This window comes from Salvelinus sp. IW2-2015, linkage group LG5 (genome assembly GCF_002910315.2).
Source record: "Salvelinus sp. IW2-2015 linkage group LG5, ASM291031v2, whole genome shotgun sequence".
In the NCBI taxonomy this organism is placed as follows: domain Eukaryota; kingdom Metazoa; phylum Chordata; class Actinopteri; order Salmoniformes; family Salmonidae; genus Salvelinus; species Salvelinus sp. IW2-2015.
In genome coordinates this window covers 6,025,059-6,037,685 of record NC_036844.1, presented here as the reverse complement: position 1 = coordinate 6,037,685, position 12,627 = coordinate 6,025,059, and the positions used below count along the sequence as shown (strand labels likewise).

The following is a 12,627-nucleotide window of genomic DNA, read 5'->3' as shown; positions in this document are numbered from 1 at the left end:
CGCAGCTATTTGTATGAACGACAGAGCCCCTCATCTTGAAAAGCTTAACGTAATCAACCCAGTTATTGACGTATAACGACCCCCCGAGCTTTGGTTAAAATAGATTTGAGTGTGCTTCCTTGGTGGTTGCTCTTAAAAACGGCGGCCGTAAAAGTGAAGGAGTTCAGACGATAGGTAGCGGTAGGGGGTACAGTAACCAGATTTAGCACTTTGGTTACTATACCCCATCCACTCAGAACACAGTTCACGACTGATGCTATGAGCCATGTTTGTGCTTTATGCACTGCGTCTGAGCTAGATTGTTTGTCGGATGCTCAAGGTGGTAGGTTGTGTTTATGTGTGTGTGTGTGTGTGTGTGTGTGTGTGTGTGTGTGTGTGTGTGTGTGTGTCTTTGTCTGTGTCTGTGTGTAAACATGGACCTTTCTCTCTGCTGGGTTAATGTTAACGTTCCCTGCTAACCCCCATTATGTAGACTGGCGCTGGACCCCTACGGTCGCAAAATGATGACCTGTCATTAAAGGACCGTTTATCCGTCACGCCACACCACAGCCAGGGCCACAGGGCCACAGGGAAAGAGGTGGCATCATGGGTTGTGGCATCATGGGTGCATTAACCCCCCCATTACCCAGTACATTTTTATAGCTCTGTTATATTGTCTATTGACCCACACCCTCACCAAGGCAACATGCACACACATACACACACATACATCCTGTGTGAGGCCGGGCTGAACTCACACTGAGTCGTCTCTCAGAACATAAAGTGAAGATAGATCTCCCTCCAGCTCTGGCCCATACTCTCTTCCTTGCTCCCTTACTCCGTTAGATGTACGGAGAGTTATAGCAGGAGTTTGATTAACCTTCAGAAGAGAAGGGGGTACTCTGACTCTGAAAGTTGATTTAGCCTCTAAGAGAGTAGTACGATGGCACTACAGTTAACCTGGAGTTGATCCTATAGGCATGGGCCTTGGGTTTTCTTCTAGCCTATAGCATTATACTAATGTTACCCTGAAGGGTTGCTCTTGGACTTGGGCTTGGGCTAGCAGCTAGCCTGAAAAGTAACAATGAGTTCGCCTGCGTCCCAAATATTCTCTACACAGTGCACCGTGCACCACTTTTTACTACAAACCTATGAGCCCTGGGCAAAAGTAGTGCACTATATAGGAAACAGGGAGCCATTTGCGATGCAGCGTTAGGCTGGAAGTGCCACTAAGCCCTGGCTGACAGTGTGCATGTCTCTCTGATCCTCTACTGGCTCCACGCCCAGAGAGCCGACAGGCAAACCTTACTCAGCCTGTGTTCATTCACAAATCGCCACAGCTATGGCAGAGTATCAAATCAAATCAAATCATATTGGTCACATACACATGATTAGCAGATGTTATTGCGGTTGTAGCGAAATGCTTGTGTTTCTAGCTCCAATAGCGCAGTAATATCTAACAATAAACACAAACCTAAAAGTAAAAGAATGGAATTAAGGAATACATAMATATTAGAATGAACAATGTCGGAGTGGCATAGACTAAAATGCAGTAGAATAGAATACAGTATATACATATGAGATGAGTACAGCAAAAATATGTAAACATTATTAAAGTGACTAGTGTTCCATTATTAAAGTGGCCATTGATTTAAAGTCTACAGTTGAAGTCGGAAGTTTACATACACCTTAGCCAAATACATTTAAAACTCAGTTTTTCACAATTCCTGATATTTAATCCTAGTAAATATACCCTGTCTTAGATCAGTTAGGATCACCACTTTATTTTAAGAATGTGAAATGTCAGAATAATAGTAGAGAGAATGATTTATTTCAGCTTTTATTTCTTTCATCACATTCCCAGTGGGTCAGAAGTTTCCATACACTCAATTAGTATTTGGTAGCATTGCCTTTAAATTGTTTAACTTGGGTCAAATGTTTCGGGTAGCCTTCCACAAGCTTACCACAATAAGTTGGGTGAATTTTGGCCCATTCCTCCTGAAGAGCTGGTGTAACGGAGTCAGGTTTGTAGGCCTCCTTGCTCGCACACGCTTTTTCAGTTCTGCCCACAAATTTTCTATAGGATTGAGGTCAGGGCTTTGTGATGGCCACTCCAATACCTTGACTTTGTTGTCCTTAAGCCATTTTGTTGTCCTTAAGCCACACTGCGTACTATTGTTTGTACAGATTAACGTGGTACCTTCAGGCATTTGGAAATTGCTCCCAAGGATGAACCAGACTTGTGGAGGTCTACAATTTTTTTCCTGAGGTCTTGGCTTATTTCTTTTGATTTTCCCATGATGTCAAGCAAAGAGGCACTGAGTTTGAAGTTAGGCCTTGAAATACATCCACGGGTACACCTCTAATTGACTCAAATGATGTCAATTAGCCTATCAGAAGCTTCTAAATCCATTACATCATTTACTGTAATTTTCCAAGCTGTTTCTAGGCACAGTCAACTTAGTGTATGTAAACTTCTGACCCACTAGAATTGTGATACAGTGATTTATAAGTGAAATAATCTGTCTGTAAACAATTGTTGGAAAAATGACTTGTGTCATGCACAAAGTAGATATCTAAACCGACTTGCCAAAACTATAGTTTGTTAACAAGAAATTTGTGGAGTGTTTGAAAAATGAGTTTTAATGACTCCAACCTAAGTGTAAGTAAACTTCCGACTTCAACTGTATGTATATAGGGCAGCATACTTTAAGGTGCAGGGTCACGTAACCGGGTGGAAGCCTCCTAGTGATGGCTATTTAACAGTCTGCTGGCCTTGAGATAGAAGCTGTTTTTCAGTCTCTTGGTCCCAGCTTTGATGCACCTGTACTGACCTTGCCTTCTAGATGATAGTGGGGTGAACATGCAGTGGCTCGGGTGGTTGTTGTCCTTGATGATCTTTTTGGCTTTCCTGTGACATCGGGTGCTGTAGATGTCCTGGAGAGCAGGTAGTTTCCCCTGGTGATGCRTGGGCAGACCCACCACCCTCTGGAGAGCCCTGCGGTTGCGGGCGGTGCAGTTGCAGTACCAGGCGGTGATACAGATCGACATGATGCTGACAGTTGTTCTTCTGTAAAAGTTTGTGAGGGTTTTAGGTGCCAAGCCAAATTTCTTCAGCCTCCTGAGGTTGAAGAGGCGCTGTGGCGCCTTCTTCACCACACTGTCCGTGTGGGTGAACTACTTCAGATCGTTAGTGGTGTGTACGCTGAGGAACTTGAAACTTTCCACCTGCTCCACTGTGGTCCCGTCAATATGGATAAGGGCGTGCTCCCTCTGCTGTCTCCTGAAGTCCATGATCAGCTCCTCTGTTTTGTCGATATTGAGTGAGAGGTTATTTTCCTGGCACCACACCCCCTCACCTCTACCCTGTAGGCTGTCTTGTCATTGTTGTCGTCTGCAAACTTGATGATTGAGTTGGAGGCGTGCGTGGCCACGCAGTCATGGGTGAACAGGGAGWACAGGAGGGGGCTGAGCACGCAGCGTTGTGGGGCCCCTGTGTTGAGGATCAGCAAAGTGGAGGTGTTGTTTCCTACCTTCACCACCTGGGGGCGCCCCGTCAGAAAGTCCAGGACACAGTTGCACAGGTCGGGGTTCAGACCCAGGGCCCCGAGCTTAAYGATAGGCTTGGAGGGTACTGTGGTGTTGAAGGCTGAGCTATAGTAAATGAACTGCATTCTTGCATAGGTATTCCTCTTGTCCAGATGGGATAGGAAAGTGTGCAGTGCAATGGCGATTGCATCGTCTGTGGATCTAGTGGGGCGGTAAGCAAATTGAAGTGGGTCTAGGGTGTCAGGTAAGGTAGAGGTGATATGTTCCTTAACTTCTTTGGGGTAGGGGGCAGTATTTTCACGTCCGGATGAAAAGCGTGCMCAGAGTAAACGGCCTGCTACTCAGCCATAAAAGCTAGAATATAAATAGTATTAGTAGATTTGGATAGAAAACACTCTGAAGTTTCTAAAACTGTTTGAATGATGTCTGTGAGTATAACAGAACTCATATGGCAGGCAAAAACCTGAGAAAAAATCCAACCAGGAAGTGGGAAATCTGAGGTTGGTCGATTTTCAACTCAGCTCCTATTGAAGATACAGTGGGATATTGGTAATGTTGCACTTCCTAAGGCTTCCACTAGATGTCAACAGTCTTTAGAACCTTGTCTGATTCTTCTACTGCGAAGTGGGGCCGAATGAGAGGGGATTGAGTAAGGTCTAACATGACCTGAACATGCGCTGACCATGCGCGTTCATGTGAGAGCGAGCTCTGTTCCATCGCACTTCTGAAGACAAAGGAATTCTCCGGTTGGAACATTATTGAAGAATTATGTTAAAAACATCCTAAAGATTGATTCAATACTTCGTTTGTCATGTTTTTACGGACTGTAATATAACTTTTGAAACTTTTCGTCCGTACTTTCCGCTGGACTTGCCTGTGCGTCGTGAGTTTGGACAGTGTACTGAACGCTATAATAACAAGGAGGAATTTGGACATAAATGATGGACAATATCAAACAAAACAAACATTTATTGTGGAACTGGGATTCCTGGGAGTGCATTCTGATGAAGATCATCAAAGGTAAGTGAATGTTTATAATGCTATTTCTGACTTTTTTTGACTGCACAATATGGCGGATATATTTTTGTCTTGATTGGGATCTGAGCGCCGACCTCAGATTATTGCATGGTTTGCTTTTTCCGTAAAGCTTTTTTGAAATCTGACACAGCGGTTGCATTAAGGAGAAGTGCATCTAAAATTCCACACACTTGTATTTTCATCAACATTTATAATGAGTATTTCTGTAAATTGATGTGGCTCTCTGCAAAATCACCGGATGTTTTGGAACTTCTGAACGTAACGCGCCAATGTAAACTCAGATTTTTGGATATAAATATGAACTTACCGAACAAAACATACATGTATTGTGTAACATGAAGTCCTATGAGTGTCATCTGATGAAGATCATCAAAGGTTAGTGATTAATTTTATCTATATTTCTGCTTTTTGTGAATCCTCTCTTTGTTGGAAAAATGGCTGTGTTATTCTAGGAATAGGTACTCAACCAAACATAATCGTTTGGTTTGCTTTCGTCGTAAAGCCTTTTTGAAATCGGACACTGTGGCTGGATTTACAACAAGTGTATCTTTAAAATGGTGTAAAATACATGTATGTTTGAGGAATTTTAATTCTGGGATTTCTATTGTTTTCAATTTGGCGCCCTGCAGTTTCACTGGCTGTTGTAGAGGTGAGACGCTACCGTCCCACGTACCCTAGAGAGGTTAACTAGCCTCTCAGAGCACTTCATGATGACAGGAGTCAGTGTTACGGGGTGATAGTCATTTAATTCAGTTACCTTTGCTTTCTTGGGTACAGGAACAATGGTGAACATCTTGAAGCAAGTGGGGACAGCAGAAGCATGCTCTGAGGACGCGGCTAGGGATGCTGTCTGGGCTGGCAGCCTTGCGAGGGTTAACACRCTTAAATGTTTTACTCACGTTGACACGGAGCAGGAGAGCCCACAGTTCTTGTCCGCGATGTGGCAGGTATTCACTTTGTAGTCCGTGATTGTCTGTAGACACTGCAACATACGTCTCGTGTCTGAGCCGTTGAATTGCGACTCCATTCCGTCTCTATACTGACGTTTTGCCTGGTTGATTGCATTACGGAGGGAATAACTTCACTGTAAGTATTCTGCCATATTCACAGTCACCTTGACATGGTTAAATGCGGTGGTTCACACTTTCAGTTTTGCGCGAATGCTGCCATTTATTAACGGTTTTTGGTTATGGTAGGTTTTAAAAGTCACAGTGGGTACAACATCTCCTATACACTTCCTGATAAACTCAGTCACCGTATCCATATATTCGTCGATGTTAAACCATCTTTAAGCGTGGACTCCGATTGGTCAGACCAGCGTTGAATRGTCCTTGTTTGAGTTTCTGCCTATAGGAGGGGAGGCGCAAAATGGAGTCGTGATCAGATTTGCCAAAGAGAGGGCTGGGGAGGGCCTTGTAGGCATTTCGAAAAGCTGAGTAGCAGTGGTCTATTTTCTCAGAGCGGGTGCTACAGCCAATGTGTTGGTAGAACTTCGGTAGCGTTGTCCTCAAATTTGCTTTGTTAAAATCCCCAGCTACAATATATGTGTTTTCCAGTTTGCATAAAGTCCAGTGATGTTCTTTGAGGGCCGTCGTGGTATTGGCTTGAGGGGGAATATACACGGCTGTGACTATAACCGAAGATAATTCTCTTGGGAGGTAATACGGTTGGAATTTGATTGTGAGGTATTCTAGGTCGGGTGAACAAAAGGACTTGAGTTTCTGTTTGTTATCACAATCACACCATGAGTACTCCCCAGCCTTTCTTCTTCCCTGAGAGTTAATTATTCCTGTCCAGCTAGCTGGATGGTCAAAGACAGTATATCCCGAGAGAGCCATGTATCCGTGAAACAGAGCAATATAAAATATATTTTTTGATTTGTTTAACACTTCTTTGGTTACTACATGATTCCATATGTGTTATTTCATAGTTTGATGTCTTCACTATTATTCTACAATGTAGAACATTTAAAAAATAAAGAAAAATGAGTAGGTGTGAGTAGGTGTGTCCAAAGTTGACTGGTACTGTCTATCTGCGTATATCTATGCTGACTTTAAATTGGTAGAATGGGTGTCACACCGGTTGAAGAAATAGTTGTTTGCTTGGAAGCCAAAGAGTGATTTTGGGGATTAATATATTGAATCCACAACTCTGGCGCTTCCATACAACATTTTTTACAAACATAATCYTCTCTAGAAATACATTGAGCCAAGCAGCTAATGCCTGGGTTCACTCTGTACAACAGACTCAACATGACACTCCATGTTAAAGATGGATAAAGAACTAAATGGGAAAGTCATCCAGGCAATGAAGATCCACTAAAAAACACTTTCCCTTTCSCCATACATAACCCAATATCTCAGTGCCCCCTTCCACCTCTCTCGTCCTGGTTGTATCCCAGCCCCAGGTGACCCCACCCAGCTAGAGAGGGTGCAATGAGGTCTATGCTGACAGACAGACAGATGATGATAGTGTTTGAGAGTGGAGTGCAGAGGAGACCTGGAGGCTGTGTCTGTCTGTCTATCTGTCTAAGTGTGTGTCTGAAAAGGGGTGAGGCTCTATGGAGCCCTGTGTAGAGGGGAGGATATCTCTCTAATGGCTACAGACCAGACAGTAGGATCAGCTTACACAATGTGCCTGTCAGGGGGTTACCAAGGTTGGGCCAAAGGAGGGGCTATGGAGGTGGGGTGGGTGGAAAGACAGATTACCACCACCGTGTCTGAGGGTCTCTCCTCAGAGGTAGTGGAAGGGTGGGGAGGACAAGGGCAGCACAAACATGTACTGCCGTTTCCAGGTACAGTGAAAAAAAGAGTTTGTTCTAGGGGGAAGAGCACACACCTCTACCTTCCTGAATGGATGATTTAAGAGGTTGATGTCATTAACCCTGGGGATGTGTGTGTGAGTGCATGAGGTGGGGATTTGAAACTGGCAGAATCATACAGCAATTCAAAGCCCTTGACTCTGACTGATAAAGTCTGTGTATCTCCCTGCCCTGACTGAATGGAGCCCTAAAATACACATATCCCACGTAGGTTGAATCTCAGTTCACACAAAGCACCATCTAACCAAAACTCTCCCTAGCCGAGAACACACTACTCTGAGTTAAATCAGACACGGCCAAGCCAAACAAAACTGAACAGCTACACCTGGACTGATGAATGGGATAATCAAGTGCCCTGAGCTCAGTTAAATATTGATCTAGCTGAGAAATTAAAATAGTGTTATTGCTGCAAATGAGATTGGTAGTCAAATTCAAGACCAGCTATGCCAACACAGTAAATGGATAGAGCATGCGCCCTCGTTGCCCTGGTCTAGTCAATGCATCATGATAATAAAGCAGTTGGCACAAGTGACCCATTTCTTACAGTGGCCAAAAGACGGCAGTGTTTTACAATACTTTAATCATTAGATCACACACCGCAAACTTGCCTCAGCCAGAGATGCTCTTGCTCTTTCTCTCTCTCTCTCTTTCTTTCTTTCTTTCTTTCTTTCTCACTCTTGCATACATGCACGCATGCACTTACGTGGGCACAAACGCACACAGAGCGAGAGAAAATGACATCCTATCCTCTTCTCAATACAACAATAAGCTAAAGTTATCGATATTGATTACTAGTCACAGTGCAACTCAATTATTGCCCCCCAAAAAATCTGTAGCATGCAGCCTATGTCCATTTCAAAACGAAATTGAGGTGAGCGCATGCATACTGGTTTTGAATGTGCGTAACGGACTGAAAATAAATAAAAACGTGCAACTCACAAGCAAGTTCTCTGAATACTTATTCCACTGAGCTTTTTTGTAAAATGTCAAATCCAATCACAAAAGTCACAACTGTTCCATGTGCAGCCAAGTAGGCACGCACTGTTCCCTTTACCAAAATGTGAAATTCCCAGCAAAACAGAAAACCCTTTCGGTATAAGACGAATTCCTCAACAGAAAGTTGTGGTGCCTTTTATATTCCACTCGCTCGAGTAGTAAGCATCCCATATGAGTCGTCTTGTGTTTATAGCCTAGTAGTAGTATCTCACTCAGTCAGCCCACATGCAGGTTCGGTCTCTATGAGTAGCCTAACGTCAAAGCGCGCATTGGGGGTAGGTAGCCTATCCAAAACAGCACCTCCTCTAGCTCGAGCCAGCTGGGTGTCCCACGATTGCGACGGGTTGAGGGGGGGCACCCTTCGTGACGTCAGCATACGGAGATCTCAATATCAAATAATTTCTGGGTAACAATTATGTACCGTACTGTGATTTAGGTTACATTTTTTTAAATAATTGCTGCTTAGCAAAGGGCAATTTCTCAAGCAAGGATTTTGCTAGGACTGTCTGGGAGTGGTCTGAGTGGGGAGGAGAAAACTGAAAATTGGGTGTTATTGGCAGAGTGTTGGAACTCCCTTTTTTATTGGTCTATTAACTAATTAACCGCAAAGTGATGTCACCACGGAAGGCCAAAAACTCCATCCCACCAAAACAGGCAGAAATTTCAGGCAGTCGTTTCAAACAGCTCTTACACCAAAAGGGCATTATCATCATTTTCACAATGTTATTCCAACCTCATAGTGTGGAAATATATATAAAACAGATTAATATCACGTTTTTGACTACAACAGGCATTTAACAAAAGCATTTATATATTTTTTAAATCAGCTGATAATCAATAAYATGCTAATATAATTTTCATGCATGCAAAGAAAGTAGCCTAGCCTAATATGTTTAATGTGACTGGATAGTTTAGAATTCTATCATAGTTGGCTGTGGCTTGATCTGAATGGATTCCATTGCTATGGGAGTCAGGGCCGGTTCCAGTCATAAGCGGTTTTAGGCATAAAACTCAGTCGGGGGCTCAATTTACTGGTGAGAGTAAGAATAGTAGAATACACCAGGTGCAATTTGGAAATTTGGTTGTGCACCAGCAGTTTTTCACTTGTTATGTCAGTCACTGAATTAGCCATGCCAGTTAAACATTTCTAGATTGGTAGTTCAAGTGAAATTTCCCACTGGGAACTAGGAGCTTCCTATAATTTATAGCATGTGAACACAGAATTAGTCTAGCTAGCCAGCTATCTAAACTTGTAGTAATAATGGCTGAATACCAAGGGCCCTGACTTCCAAGGGGCCCACATTGATTTTATTTGTCATTCTCACTCAGACATCATATCAATATGGCATAAGTCATTACAAAATGTGTAGAATTGCAGGAAATTAGCTTTAAAACTGCATCAAGTTATCTCCACCCGATGGAAAAATGTGTAGAATTGCAGGAAATTAGCTGTTAAACTGCTAAAATGTTCTCTCTGCCCCATGGCAAAATGAGTAGAATTGCATGACATTTGAAGTGAAAGAGAGCGCAGGACATTGTAAAATTGCAAGTTTTCTCTTCGCCCCATGGCAAGATTTGTCGAATTGCAGAAAACTTGCGTTAAAGCTGCAATATGTTAYTTTTTGGCAACCCTACCAAATTCATATAGAAATGTGAGTTATAGATATGTCATTCTCATTGAAAGCAAGTCTAAGAAGCAGTAAATGTGTTCTATGTGCACTATTTCTATGTTTCCCTTTCTTGAGTTTCGTTTTTGCATCTTTTACTTTCAATTTTTTACACCAGCTTCAAACAGCTGAAAATACAATATTTTTGGTCGTTGAAAATATATTTCACAGCGGTTTAGATGGTACAATGATTCTCTACACGATACATTGCTTGTTTTGTCACATATACAGAAATTAGGCAAACTATTAGAATTTTAGCAACCAGGAAATGTCAGAGCGATTTCTGCATATTGCACCTTTAAAACTGTAACATTTTCTTTACACCCCATGGCAAAATGTGTAGAATTGCAGAAATTGTTTTTCTCCACCATCATGAGGGGGGCCACTGAAATGTTTTGCAGTGAGGTGTGGGGCACCCCAACCAACTCTCGCTTAGGGCCCCCAAAAGGCTAGAGCCAGCCCTGATGGGAGTTATGTGGCATCTTTGAACCAGGTTAAGGTTAGGTTATGTATGTCTTATATCAGGCTACATCCAAATAGGCCTGAATGTCATTTTACTGCTGGCAGTAAGGATGGCTCAATTAAACCATTCAAATCACACTCAAACATCTCAAACAAGTTAAAATATGTATATATTTTTTCTTCAAAAGTGAATGAAATTATCATAAATTCTGCTTTTTTAGATCAACGAAAAAATAAACTCTCCTTACCCCTCAGTATGAGTTCATGTGGTTGTGCGTCTCTGCGCGCGCGATGAATGGAGGCTGCCATAGGAACCAACCCCGACCACTTGGCAGGCYGTTTAGAATAATCTTCCATCGTTACACAATTTCTTTTAAACTCGTACCCACGGTTTTTTATTAGAACAAAACCTCAACGGTTAATTTCTAGATGCTCCCCGTGAACCAACTGACGAAAAATGGAATGGCTTTGGGCGTTTTTTCAGTTGCTTTTTATGCAGAGCTTCCTGTGGAACTTAGGAATTGGATGGACAATCCCAAACCGGAATTCCTGTGAGTGTTTCGCGCTGATTAAACCGTTCTACTGCACAAACACTCTCCATCCTGCTCAAACTGCTATGTGAATCACCTTTTGAAGCATTCTCTGCCTACGGACAGTTTTGAGGGAACAAGAAAAAGCGTCCAATGAAGTGATTTGAATTTACAGCTTCAACTTTTGTTTAATAATTAAGAAATCATTGAAAATATATGACATTGTTTCAATTATTGAATTTCAGTTTACTTCCTGAATTGACTCCCAKCAATTCGAATTGACCCCAACCCTGGACTGTAACCATCAGATTTTAACCCACAAAATGTTTTATTACATTACAACATAGGCTAATTCAGCATAGCAACATTATTACTGAAAATACAGACAATTCGTGTTCAGAGTTGCAGAAAACATGGAATAACAACCAATGAATAGTCCCAATGCAACCAAAATTTGTTTATCACTAAAATTAACATTTTAGGCCCTCTTATGCAGCATGAACACCTTTTGCTGCAAGTCGAGTTAAAGCAAAAGCATTGAGGGTGTCATTTTAGGACATTTTTATTGTGCTTTTATTTGGAGTTGGATCGGTCTTTATAAGTTATGATTGTAGTCGTTGTCAACACCTCCAAAACATACTGTACAGTCACTCTCAAAACCTCCGAAACATATAGTCACATCAGCACAGCGATACATAAAATAGAGGACAGTATAACACAGAAATATGGAACCAACGACACAAAGAATAAACATTGAATCATAGTGAGTGAAAACAATTGCCTTCATCCTGGCAAGAGCCGAGTGCTGTATTCACTGATATTCTTATTAGGTGTGAGGACGTGACATGAGACACGAGGACATGAGGACTCTCCATTGCTGCTTTCTATTTTGTATTGAGCTTAAACGTGTCATTATGTAGTCTATGAATCATATTTTAGATTTCGTGGTGAATTTGCTGATTTTCATCATGTTTGACTTTGACTCCAACTGGGTGGATGAGGACGTGTGAGAGAGTTATGGGATCTGAGATGTGTTTCTCAGATAAATGTGTGCCTGAGAAGGAGAGGAAACACGGTATTTCATGTTCATTTGATGCGGTCCAGAACTCTTTGGAGGTAAACGGGAAGTGTGTGTCAGTAGCATGTTCAAGATAGAGCACCCTCAATCTATTTCCTTTGAAGMTGAGATTACGATTAGTCAGTTTGACATCCAGTCTTCACTTGTCATGCTAAGTGTACAAAATGACAGACGCACGCACGCTGCACATAAATACTCTAAACAATTACTCATAATGTGTACTCACAACATGTGGCTAAAGCTATTGAGAGTGGCTGCAATGAATCAGAAAAGAAAGCGAGTGTGTGTTTCATCTGTCACCGTGTCATACACACTGACTGGGTATAAACTCAGTAGAGACCATAGGCTACTCACTGGCTGCAAAGACTGTAAAAACCCATGACTTTGAATTACTCAGTCTTTATCTATGCTGAATAGATTATTTGTACCTTTTTTTTACATCAAAGGTACATTTAAAATTTGTTCAGAGGTTAACATTTGGTTCACATTTTCTCTGGTAATAATTTT

General features: G+C 42.0%; 1 protein-coding gene across 1 annotated transcript in view; it reads right to left on the bottom strand.

Moving 5' to 3' along the window:
* Positions 1-10,973, bottom strand: part of LOC111963838 (epidermal growth factor-like protein 7) — a 29,071-nt gene extending 18,098 nt beyond the window's left edge. Inside the window, exon 1 of the mRNA XM_023987385.2 lies at positions 10,761-10,973. The gene's annotated coding sequence lies outside the window, so the exon portion shown is untranslated. The remainder of the gene's footprint in view (positions 1-10,760) is intronic.
* Between the last annotated feature and the right edge of the window lie 1,654 nt (positions 10,974-12,627).